The sequence below is a fragment of the Muntiacus reevesi genome, chromosome 3 (genome assembly GCF_963930625.1).
Source record: "Muntiacus reevesi chromosome 3, mMunRee1.1, whole genome shotgun sequence".
Classification (NCBI taxonomy): domain Eukaryota; kingdom Metazoa; phylum Chordata; class Mammalia; order Artiodactyla; family Cervidae; genus Muntiacus; species Muntiacus reevesi.
Window position 1 is genome coordinate 271,140,022 of NC_089251.1, and position 12,965 is coordinate 271,152,986.

Here is a 12,965-nt window from a genome sequence, read left to right on the forward strand (position 1 = left end):
ACTCTTCCCCAGGAGCATATTGGACACCTTTTGATTGTGGTGCTCATCTTCGGTGTCTTATTTTTCTGCCTCATGCTGTTCGTGGGGTTCTCGCAGCAGGACTGCTGGAGTGGTTTGCCGTTCCCTCCTCCAGTGGGCCACGTTTTGTCGGAACTCTTCACCAGGACCCGTCTGTCTTGGCTGGCCCTGCACGGCATGGCCCATGGCTTCACTGAGTTACACAAGCCCCTTCACCACGACGAGTCTGTGATCCATGAAGGGGTATAGTAGGAAGGACATTTACTTTTAAGCTTCAAAGATCTGATTTTGAAGTCTACTGAAACCAGTTACTGTCTGTGTGGCTGTGGGCAACTTACTACTCAGGCTGTGTTCTTTGTCTGTAAAGTAGAATGTTATACGAGGAAGACATGGCAACCCAATGCAGTATTCTTGTTGGAGAGTCAGCATGGACAGAGGAGCTTGGTGGGCTATAGTCCATGGGGTCACAAAGAGTCGGACAAGACTGAGTGACTAAGGACACCACAGAATGTTATACTTACCTCACAGAGTTGTAATCGACGGAGTTTAACACACGTTACATGTCTTTCCAAGGGTTTGGTGCATTATGGAGTTCTTAAAAGTGTAAATTATTCTTTCCTTTGCACTCTGACTTCCCTTACCATCGCAGCATCGAAATTGGTTTTTAAAAAGTCATCTTGATGATCTAATTACCAAAGCTAACGGCCTTATCTCAATCATCCAGGTTTTCTTAGACCGCTTCTGAAATATACTCCATAGGAATGAAATGATCTGATTTCTTGTTTCTTGGCTTTATAGTTCCTGATTCTCTTATGTCTGAAAGTTTCTTTACATTCCCTGCAGTGTCTCGATTTTGCTGTTTCCCCTAAACATAGCTGTTTCCTGTATCAGTTAGGATGCAAATAGGATTTAAAAACAGAAGAAGTGTATTAGCTCAGGTAATTGGCAAAGGCATAGGTAGGATTAGTTTAAAGGGCAGTTTGTGCATAAGCTTGGCTTTGCTCAGTCCTCAGTCCTCAGTCAGCACAGAGGTTCTGTGTTTCCGTTTCCTCTAAACTGCCCTCCCATTTGGGTTCCTGCTCAGACTGGCTTCCCCTCTAGATTGAATCCAAGTGCTTTCCATCTTTATCTGTAGTGTGGCGACCTTTGTGCTCAGGTTTATCCTTTCATAGTTGCATGTTTCTCTTTCTGCTCCAGGCATCACATTCTGACACAACCACCAAAGACGGGAGGAAGTTTGCCCTCTCATCTCTTGATGAAGCAAGTAAACCTTTTACAGAAAGCCTGTATCAGATTTCATTTTGGCCTTATTACTTATGCCCTAGTTGCAAGGGGACTAGAAAAACCAATATCTAGCATTTCAGTCTAGGAAGAAATTAGATGAATGGCTACAGGGAAGATAACCAACATTGTCAGTGACATATATTGATAATATTGTATGGAGAAGTAAGCTTAAATGAATGAGAATTTTCAGATAGTAGTGGCATTCTTAAAGCACTGCTTATCTCAAGAGCGGGTATAAGCTGTACTTAGGACTGAATCAGTCATTTAGATAGTCATGAATGACTAATTAAAATGGATTACTATATAAAATTAGTATATTTGAGTGGTATATCCCAGTTCTTTTAAGGTTGTTGTTAAGAACATTTACGCGTGCACTGTGAGGAATGGATACAGGTAGCAACTAACAGGGAATAGACCTGTGGTTCTTCTTGAAGATGAGTGGTGTTTGGAAATCTGTGGGTCTGGTAGAGACGAGATATACCAAGTGTCCTGTGATGTTTGCCAGCAAAACAAGAATTGTCCCTTCCAGAATACCAATAGTGCCCCTGTACACTGAAAAAACAAATGCTTTGGTTTTTTTCAAAGAATTCGCTGAGATTCCTCTGTATACTTATATTGCAAGTGACAAAAAACCAAATTCAGACTGGCTACACACTAAAGGGCATGATTAGGTCTTGACCTTGAACTTCATCTGGGGCTTCATCCAGTCTGAAATCATCAAGGACTTGGCTTAGTTTCTCTGGTCCTGCTCTGGCATTCCTCTTGTTTTGGTATCGCTCTCAAGCGAGCTTATCTCATGGTAGCAAATTACTGTAACACTTTCAGACTTAATACTCTCATTTCATATGTAAAGTAAAATGAAGCATATCTTTTGTTATTTGGTTTTGCAAGTGTTTGTTGAATGTCATCACTGTTGAAACTTCCCTGAACACCTGCCCCTAAAAGTGGATTACTTCCTCTGTTATGTTACAACTTCACAGAACTCTGTTGCATGCCATGTTCTATGGTTATTATGCTCATATGTCTCATGCATTAACTTGCCTTAATTGTCTGTGTGTTCTTAATGTGTAGAATACTCTCTGACTTAGTGGTACACAGTAACCATTTATGGATGAATGAGAGGAAGGAAGGATATGGAAAGGGGCAGGGAATCATAAGAAGTCCCCATTCCTTCCTGTTACTGAACCCTGAATTGTGAACGTTGTACTCCTACCACCAAAGTATGTGTGTAATGCTCTTGTGATTGAGAATGAATTCATTTGAAAGCTTTACTGAATTCTAGTAGTGTTCCATCATTATTTTCTCAGCAAAACTAAAACCAGTTACCATCTTTTGTTCTTTCAACAAGTATTTTTGAAAGCCTGCTATTGGCAGTCATGTGACACAATGGTAAACAAAGTAGAGCTGTGCTTCCTGAGCTTAAATATCAGCGAGGGGCATAGACATTATTCATGTGTGCACACTCAGTTGCACACACACGTCAGGTAGCTCACAGGGTTTGAAGCAGAATAAGATAGATTCAGGGGATTAAAAAGTAACAGGATACTGTAACACTTCAGGTAGTTTGGTGAGAAAAGGCTTTTTGAGAAGCCCTTTTCTGAGTGAAGTGGATTAAGCCATGGAACTATCTGGAAGGAAATGTTCGGGTAGAGCAAGCAGCAGCTTCTAACGTGGAAATGTCCTTGGCATGTTGGAAGAGCAGCATGTGGGAGGCCGTGGCTGAAGCGGGGGTGGGGGGTGTGTGGCAGGGCAGGTCAGAGGGTATGTGTGGGCAGGGTAGACCAAGGGGAGTTCTGAAGGTCATTTAAAGACTTGATTTTATTAGCTAGAAAGTCTGGAGAAGGCAATGGCACCCCACTCCATTACTCTTGCCTGGAAAATCCCATGGATGGAGGAGCCTGGTGGGCTGCAGTCCATGGGGTCGTGAAGAGTCAGACACGACTGAGCGACTGCTCTCTCACTTTTCACTTTTGTGCTTTGGAGAAGGAAATGGTAACCCACTCCAGTGTTCTTGCCTGGAGAATCCCAGGGATGGGGGAGCCTGGTGGGCTGCCGTCTATGGGGTTGCACAGAGTTGGACACGACTGAAGCGACTTAGCAGCAGCAGCAGCTAGCTAGAAAGTCACTCAGTCGTGTCTGACCTTTGTGACCCCATGGACTGTACCAGGTCTCCCACATTGCAGGCGGATTCTTTATCAGCTGAGCCACAGGGAAGCCTCAAGGGAACTTCCCTGGTGGCTCAGATGGTAAAAGCATCTTCTTGCAATGCAGGAGACCCGGCTTTGATCCCTGGGTGGGGAAGATCCTCTGGAGAAGGAAACAGCAACTCTCTCCAGTACTCGTGCCTGGAAAATTCTGTGGATGAAGGAGCCTCGTAGGCTACAGTCCATGGGGTCGCAAAGAGCTGGACACAGCTGAGGGGCTTCACTTTCACTTTTCACTTTCTAGCTAGAAAATTGGAGTTGATATATGTTTGGAAATCTAATTATTATTCTTAAGTTATATTATTTTAAGTACTAATTATGATTAGAAGTTCTCTCTGTGCTAAGTAACTAGCATATGATAGACTTAACACAATTTAAATGTTAAATAATTTATCTGAATAAAATGGTACTGAGATAAAAGTTGAAATTTTAAAGTTACCCTTTGAAGGAACTTTTTAAAATATTTAGGATACTTTACTTAGGTTTGTGATTATTTTCTTCAGCTCTTATGTACCCCATTACTAAAGTTTTCTGTAGTCATTAAAGAAAATTCAGGAAATACAGAAGTACAGATGACATTCATAAGCTCAGCATATGAAGAAAACCAGTTCAGTTTTCGTCTCTCCCAACCCTTCCCTCCCGCTTTCAGTACCCTCTGTCCCTCTCTTCTTCCCTCTGTCTTTCACTTTCTTCTTTGTGCCTATGACTTTTTCCCCCTGTTACAGTGTAAACATGTGTATATGTCTAATTTTTTAAAAATTAGGTTATATTCATTTCTTGGAATATTTGATAAATCTTATTTTTATTGACTGTATAATCCCATTGTAAAAATTATTTTTCTTAATTGTTTCCTGGAGTTGGTTATTTAGTTTAGGTTTTCTATTTTATCATCATGTGGGCAGTGAATGTCTTAACACATGGATTTTTTTCTCTTTGTCTTTTTCCTTAGAATGGAATGATTGGCACTGGAGTAATGTAATGGAATAAGGTTTCATCTTAGACATTGTTAAGGTTCATGATACATGTTGCCACATTGTACCGTGTCTTGTAAGCCCAATAAATGTTAACTGGTTTGAAAGTAATGGTAACTGGGTGGTGGTGGGGAGGTGAGGACCTACGGAGTTGCCAAGCTTGAGTGATAGGCTAGGTTAGCCTTTTATTTCCAAATATTTCTTTCTTTTTTATCTTTAATATATATTTCAAGGTGTATATAAAAGCACCATGGAGAACTTTACATGTTACTGCAAACACACAAACACACATGAACTTATTGCTCAGGTCAAGACGCACAGCGCTGCCGCCACCCCAGAGCTCCTGCCCTTCTGGTTCCCGGTCTCCAAGAGGAAGCTTTCAGCATTTCCCTCCAGGCCTGTTTGCTCAAGTTCGTTTTGTTTTGTTTCTGTGAAACCCTTCGTCATGTTTAAAGACGTTCCCTTATGTACCGGTTTACTAAGAATTTTGTGTTTTGTTCTGTATATTTGAACTTAATGCTTTTTTTGTTGTTGTTGCAGCTTTTCATTACTGTATGACTTTTCTCCTTCACTATGTTAATATATTGAATTACATATTATTTAAAATCTTAAACCTAACCTGATTTCTGAGGTAAACCTAATTTGGTTTTACAGTATTACTCTTTTTATGTATTTCTGGATTCAGTTTGATATTCTGTTAATAGTTTTGTATCAGTGAGGTGGCCTATATTGTCCTTGTCAGGAATTGAAATCAGCGGTTATCTCATACTAGCCTTATAAAATGAGCTGACCCTCATTTTCTATTCTGAAAAAGTTTAAGTAGGACTGAATTGTTCCATTAAATTTCTGTGAGAATCTGGCCGAGAAGCCATCTGGGCTGGTAATTTTCTTTGTGGAAAAATTTTTAATTACTCCTTTGATTTTTAATTTTTAACCTTCTCAGATTTTCTGTTGATTATTTTGGTAGTTTTCCCCCTAAGAAGTTGTCCTTTTCATCTAAACTTTTTAAATTTACTAGCATAAAATTATTTATAATAAATATTAGTATCCGTTTAATGGTTGCAGTAAAGAATTATCTTATTGTATCTGTTATAGGCTAAAACTACCTTCTGTTTTTCCTCATTCAGTCTCCCTGGGAATTTAGTAGTCATTCAAAGGAACCAAATTTTGAATCTTGCTGATTCCTTTTCTTTTTATTACATATTTGTTCTCTATTGCATTGATTTCCGCTCTTTATTTCCTTCCTTCTACTGTTTGGGATTTACTTTTTTGTTCTTTTGCTAACTTCTTGTAGATCACTACTTTTCAGCATTTCTCCCTTTTAAATATATGCATTTAAGGCTGAGCATTTCCCTCTAAGTACTGTTTCAGCTAGCAACATTACTCAAATTTTAATATATAGTACTTTTATAATTCACTTTAAAATGGTTTCTAATTTTCACTGGTATCTACTTTAACACTTGGATAAGTTGAATGTATTATATTTCTCGATTTCTGAACACATGGAGATTTTCTAGTTGTTTTCAAATGTCTTTTATTTCTAACAACATAAGATATGTCATCAGAGAACTCTTAACAACATAGCAATGTCATCAGAGAACAATCTCAGTGTTTCAAAGGTCTGTGATTTCAGACCTTTAACATTTGAGATCTGCACTGTGGCCCCAGTATATTATTTTTTCCCTATAGCTATTGAATGTGGTGTTCTAATATATTTACATTGGATCTTGCTGGTTAATCCCGTATTTCAAATCTTCAGGGTCATAAGTGACCTTTTGTTTGCTTGTATCAATTACACAGACAAGAGTGTATTAAAATATCCCGTTTACCACTGTAGATATTTCCCCTTGTATTCTCTCAGCTTTTGCTTTATTTATTTGAGACATTGCTAGTAGATGAACATATATATATACACTGTGCTTGGTTGCTCAGTCATGTCTGACGCTTTGCAACCCTTTAGACTGTAGCCCTCCGAACTCCCCTGTCCTTGGGATTTTTTAGGCAAGAATACTGGAGTGGGTTGCCATTTCCTTCTCCAGGGGATCTTCTCGACCCAGGGATTGAACCCACATCTCCTGTGTCTCATGCGTTGCCAGCAGATTCTTCCCCTGCTGAGCCATCAGGGAAGCCTAGTAGTTGGATAGAAATGTGTAATAGTTATATCTGCTTAGTGACTTACTGTTACGAAGTATTCCACGTTTATTCTGAAAGTGCTTTTTGCATGAAGGTCTAGTTTGTCTGGGATTGATATAACAACACCAGTTTTCTTTTTATTGTTTTCTAAGGCTGATCTACATACGTGGTTTTAAAAAATCATATTCTGCTTTTATGTTATCAAAGCCTGATTGTTTCTTGTCGTATCATCTTGGGTGTTTCTAGCATTGTAACATGTAACTTGCTTCAAAAGTAGGCACTAATAAGATACTGAGATAATGTCTTACTTGGTTGAATTTAAAAAGTAATGAGCATGATTTTGAATAAGTACTGAAGTTGTTTTAGGTTTCTCTTATTTTAAACGTTAAAAAATGTAGTTTTGTCAGGAAGAGACTTAAAGATTTATATTCTTGAGCAGATATTACCGGCGTGCAGTATACATATCAAAACCTGCAAGAGAAAATGAAATGAAAATAAATATGCTGTCCCTGTCTCTTCCCTGGTGGCTTAGACGGAAGAGAACCTGCCTGCAATGCAGGAGACCCTGCTTCAGTTCCTGGGTTGGGAAGACACCCTGGAAAAGGAATGGCAACCCACTCCAGTATTCTTGTCTGGAGAATTTCCTGCACAGAGGAGTCTGGTGGGCTATAGTCCATGGGGGTCACAGAATCAGACACAACTGAACGACTCACACTTTGACTTTTCATCCCTGTCTCTTAGTTACACATGTCCCCTCCACAGAAGCAATCACTGTGTGATTAACACAGGTAACAGTGTAATCACTGTGACCAGTTTCTTGATTAGCTTTTCACACTGTAGTCCACAGAAACCCAAATTTTGCAAATTCAGCTTGTTAGGTGGGCAAATATATACACTACTGTGGTAAACTCTAATTTGTGTCTTCATCACAAGGTAGCATTCTAGAACATGCATTTTAAATCATAATGATAACTCTCATTCAAGCTCCAGAACAGTTTTTTTTTTACTTCAAAAGTTACAAAGCAGATACTGGAAGAGGATAAACAGCTTTCTGCTTCAGTCTGATTAGCCAGTCCTTCAGTTTCGAAATCCTACTGGTTTGGGCTTTAACAGAAGTGGTCCCGTGGTTAAGATAATTGGGGAAATTCTGACAAGGATGGCTCATTTGCTAGTTATTCAAGGGGGTGGTTAGGAGGAATTTCTGTTATGAATTACAGTAGGGTGAAAGAATCTGTGTATTTTGCTTATTCTCTGTCTACATGAGCAACAAGTGCTGAGTAGGGCTAGAGGATCGGCTTCCGGGGTCATTCACTCACTCATCTGGCTGGCAAGTTGGTAGTCATTGTAAGGACACTCAGGTAACCTTATGGAAAGGCCATCCTGGGACCCAAATGTTGACCTTTCCATAAGGTTACCTGAGTGGCCTGAGTGGCCTGATAACCCAGAGGCTGGCTCCACAGTAAGCAATCCAAGGGACCAGGGTAGAAGCCACAGTGTCTTACAGTGACGTAGCCTCAGAAGTCACACGCTTCTGCAATGTTTTATTGGTCACTCATGTGTGCTTAGTCATGTTCAATTCTTTGTGACCCTGTGAACAGTAGCCCAGCAGGCTCCTTTGCTCTTGGGATTCTCCAGGCAAGAATACTGGAGTGGGTTGCCATGTCCTCTTCCAGGGGATCTTCTGACCCAGGGACCGAATTCGAGTCTCCTGCGTCTCCTGCATTGGCAGGTGGATTCTTCACCGCTGAGCCACTGGGAAGCCACTGGTCACTCAGGTCAGCTCTGTTCAGCATAGGTGAACACTGTGCTAAAGCTTGCATATCAGAATTTAAAGATTTTTAAGGATAGTCTTTGAAAGTGGCTCTGGTGCCACTCCCCATTTAAATAAGCATTGGATCAGCGATCTTACAGCTGGTGCTTTTGGTAATCTCAAGGTGAATTTATTCAAAAAAGTAATGCTTTTAGGGTGCTGCATACTTTTCTATTATGCATTGCTCAGGAAAATGCCTGTTTGATTGCCAACGTTTTCACAGTGATTTATTTTTTGTTGTATTTGATGCCTGATAAGAACAACATTCACGTAATCTGGAATATCTAAAGAATTAGTATTCTGGCTTCCTCTTAGAAATTGTAGAATACATCCTCGAGCTTTAATGTGGTGCTGAGATCTTGCCTGCCTTATCTATTGATGTTACTGCTTTAATCTAGGCATTGGATCCAGGTGTCATTCAGAACCCTCACTGTATATAGGGCGTTTTTATTCAGAAAATAATGAATTCTGACTATACTCTTCACAAAATAAGGTGGTGTGAGTGGTAAAGAACCCACCTGCCAGGGCAGGATATGTAAGATACGTGGGTTCAATCCCTGGGTTGGGAAGATCCCCTGGAGGAGGACATGGCAACCCACTCCAGTATTCTTGCCTGGAGAATCCAATGGACAGAGGAGCCTGGTGGGTTACTGTCCATAGGGTCGAAAGAGTCAGACGCGACTGAAGTGACTTAGCACATACATACTCAGGCTGCTGTAATAGTGTGGAAGAGCAAGGCTGCCCCTGTAAGGGAAGAAAAAAAAGTTGTCCCTGTATTCTTTGTGACAGAAATCTTCAGAGGAGTAGGTATTTGAAGATTTAAGTCTCATAGGGAGAGGGCCAGGAAATTTGTGAATCAGGTATCTGTTTATTTTAAATGTATCCAAGTGAAATATCAGATAGATAGTTGGATATTCACAGAAGAGGGTTAGGATTTAAATTCGAGATTTAACATCATTCAGTTCAGTTCAGTCACTCAGTCGTGTCCGACTCTTTGCGACCCCATGAACTGCAGCACGCCAGGCCTCCCTGTCCATCGCCAACTCCTGGAGTCTACCCAAACCCATGTCCATCGAGTCAGTGATGCCATCCAACCATCCCATCCTCTGTCTTCCCCTTCTCCCCCTGCCCCCAATCCCTCCCAGCATCAGGGTCTTTTCCAATGAGTCAACTCTTTGCATGAGGTGGACAAAGTACTGGAGTTTCAGCTTCAGCATCAGTCCTGCCAAAGAACAGCCAGGGCTGATCTCCTTTAGGATGACCTGGTTGGATCTCCTTGCAGTCCAAGGGGCTCTTCAGGAGTCTTCTCCAACACCACAGTTCAAAAGCATCAATTTTTCGGCGCTCAGCTTGCTTTATAGTCCGACTCTCACATCCATACATGACCACTGGAAAAACCATAGCCTTGACTACGCGGACCTTTGTTGGCAAAATAATGTCTTCTTTTTAATAGGCTGTCTAGGTTGGCCATAACTTTCCTTCCAAGGCGCAAGCGTCTTTTAATTTCATGTCTGCAATCAACATCTGCAGTGATTTTGGAGCCCCCAAAAATAAAGTCAGCCACTGTTTCCACTGCTCCACCATCTATTTGCCATGAAGTGATGGGACCAGATGCCATGATCTTAGTTTTCTGAATGTTGAGCTTTAAGCCAACTTTTTCACTTTCATCAAGAGGCTCTTTAGTTCTTCCTCACTTTCTGCCATAAGGGTGGTGTCATCTGCATGTCTGAGGTTATTGACGCTAAAGCCTTGGGAGTAGGTGAGAAAACAGGAGAGAAAGCAGTCCTGGTACAAGTCCTCAGGCCCTCATGTTTTAGAAGATGCCTGAAGAGACAAAACAAACCAATAGAGGAAATCAGAGGGAGGAGGAAAGCCAGAAGAACAAGTAGAGGACAAGAGAAGACATCTACTTCAAGTAGAAGAGAGTGGTCTGCTTGGTCTAATGTTCCTGAAGAGGTTACTGTACTAAGATGAGGCAATGGAATTAGGCCGCTGGGTAGTCATTAGTGACCTTGACAATTGAGTTTCAGGAGATTGTTTAGGATTAGGGTGGGTTAAAGAGTAAATTAAAGGTGAGAAAATAGAGATAGGAAATGAAGGCCACTAGATGAAGAAGTTTTGCTGTGAGTAGAACAAAGAAATGGTCATATCTAATTGGTGGGGCGGGGGAGGTGAAGGGGAGCTGAGGTCAGGAGAGGAATTTCCTGGCCCAGAGATCGAAACCAGGTCTCCTGCATTGCAGTCAGATTCTTTACCATCTGAGCTATCGGGAAGTCCTGAGGAATTTCTTAAGATGTGTAATAATAGAGCACATTTGTTCATGATAGTGGTTCAGTAGAAGAGGAGAAACTGACTATACGGGAGAGAGAGAGGTTAGTCAGTGGTTTTCTTGCAAAGACAGGAGTAGTTGGACTCCATGCCCACGTTAGGGTATTGATCTTTGATAGAAGCAGTGCTGCTTTTTCTATTTTAATAGAAGAGAAGCAGTGTAGAAGCACTACAATTCTACCGATCTTACGGGACTTGGCAAAGAAAGTTTTTTTAAAGATTTATGAAGTAAATATAAGTTTCAGTTTTAAAAATATTTATCTATATTGAAAGAAGGAATTAAATTTGTTAGTTTGCCTTGATTTTCCTTTCTCTCTTTCACTTTTACAGTGTTAAGTGTTCGTGTTGAACTCTTACTGTGATTCATTCTCTCAACCCCTAAAATGAATCTGTGTATTAGATCTACTCTGAGTAGTGCAAGTGACCCAGAGGTTTCTGATTTGATTGACACAATCCAGTAATGCCAGGTAGATTTGGTTTTGTCATTTTACTTAAGAATAAATTTGGATTGTTTACCCTGTAATAGAAAACATTTATCTTCAGATACTCAGAAATGAAATAATTTTATAGGCTATACATTGCCTTACATGCTAAAATTCAGCATAAAGCAGGAGGGAGGGATGACATTAAAAAAAGCAGGAAATGGTAGTATAGAATTAGGCAATGCTATCTTCAGTATATCGGGTATTGAAAAGGTCATTGTTTTCTCATCCAAGGTAAGAACTTGAGGATACCGTGTAAGAATAAAAGTCTTGACCCAAGTATTTGGTTTGAGGTTCTAATAAATAAACATCATTGTTACGCCATAAATTTATTCTTGCCTATACAGTAGATTTTGTCTTTAATGTCAATTTAAAAATTGGACTTTTTCTTATCAAATCAAATGTATTTCCAGGGCTCTTTTGTGTGCTATAAACTGATAAAATGATTGGCCAAGTGATCTAAGTATTTTAAATGTTAAGGTGATGGTAGTTTTAATTGTGTTTTGGAAAAAAGGCTATTTTTTAAAAACTCATTCTGTGTGCTCCTTTTTCTTGAATTCACAGTGATACCATAAACATTTGGTGCTGTTTTGGTAATTTAAGTCCCTGAACTCTTTAGTGTTGACATCTCATCTTTATGGAGGAGGGTTTCTAAGTTTGTATTGTAAATTGTACCTTTGGGAGCAGTGTTATAGCTGTTTTAGGTTTTTAGTAAAGATCAAAGCTGAAAACATTAAACAAGACAACAAGACATGATTTTAAAAAGACACATGAGGAGACATAAAATTCTGCTTTAAGCATTTATTAAAAAAAAATTAATCAGAATTTGATTTTTTTTTCCCCCAGACGAAAGATAGCTTAAAACATTGGATGACCAGAAAGTGGAATTTTATCAGATTAGAGCACATTAAGAATTTAGAAAAAACGTTTCCTTTACTAACGAGGAGATGTTTGAATATTTGTTAATTTGGTAAAATGATTGTCAGAGGTGATTTTTTAGTTCTTTGTCTTATTAAAAACATAAATTAGTAAGTATGCTGTCAAAATTGTCAAAATAAGACTAATTAAAACAATTAAGTTTATTATAGAGTGTAAAATTTTGTGTGTTTTTTTCCTGTTGTTATGTTTTTCAGTTGAAAAAGTCTTTGGTCATTAGTTTTAACTATAAATTAGTAGTATATGCATATAATGCTTGGTTATTTCTTCTCTAAAGTAAGAAATATCAACTGGTTCTATTAACTTTTGTAAATCTTGCCATAATCATGTATCCTTCCTTATTTGAAATGTCCGTATTTTTCATTGCCTATAAGAAGATGTCTAAAGTTTTTATCCTACCAGACAAAATGTAAAACTGCCGTAAAATTCCTAAATATCTTTAAAGGCTACTTCTCTTGCTACTTTCTCTCTGAACTCATTCTTGATTGCCTAGCCAGAAATTATCAAATCTCTCATCCTTTGGTACAGATGTTACCTCGTATTAAAACTTTTCTTGTGCACATTTGTAAGTTGATATCTTACTCCTCTTTGTATCATCTACATTCATACATTCAGCAGTGTTATTGGATGTCTGCTGTGCCCCAAACACTGTTGTAGGTGTGAAGGCAACAGCAGTGCATGAGAATCCAGGTCCCTATCCTCATGAAATTTATGTTCTAGTTTGGGAATGATAATGAGGGAGACAAAATTAAATAAACAGATAGATGCCTAGAGCCTTTTAGATGTTAAATGTTTTGAG

At 39.4% G+C, this 12,965-nt stretch overlaps 1 long non-coding RNA gene across 11 annotated transcripts in view; it reads left to right on the top strand.

Annotated features, from left to right (window-relative positions):
- Positions 1 to 12,965, top strand: part of LOC136165534 (uncharacterized) — a 1,046,218-nt gene that overhangs the window by 261,497 nt on the left and 771,756 nt on the right. Inside the window, exon 1 of one of the 11 annotated variants that reach the window (XR_010662565.1) lies at positions 8,244 to 8,385. The exons of the other annotated variants lie outside the window; for them this stretch is intronic. This is a non-coding gene — a long non-coding RNA (uncharacterized lncRNA). Of the gene's footprint in view, positions 1 to 8,243; positions 8,386 to 12,965 lie in introns of those variants that run through there. 11 annotated transcript variants of the gene reach the window in all.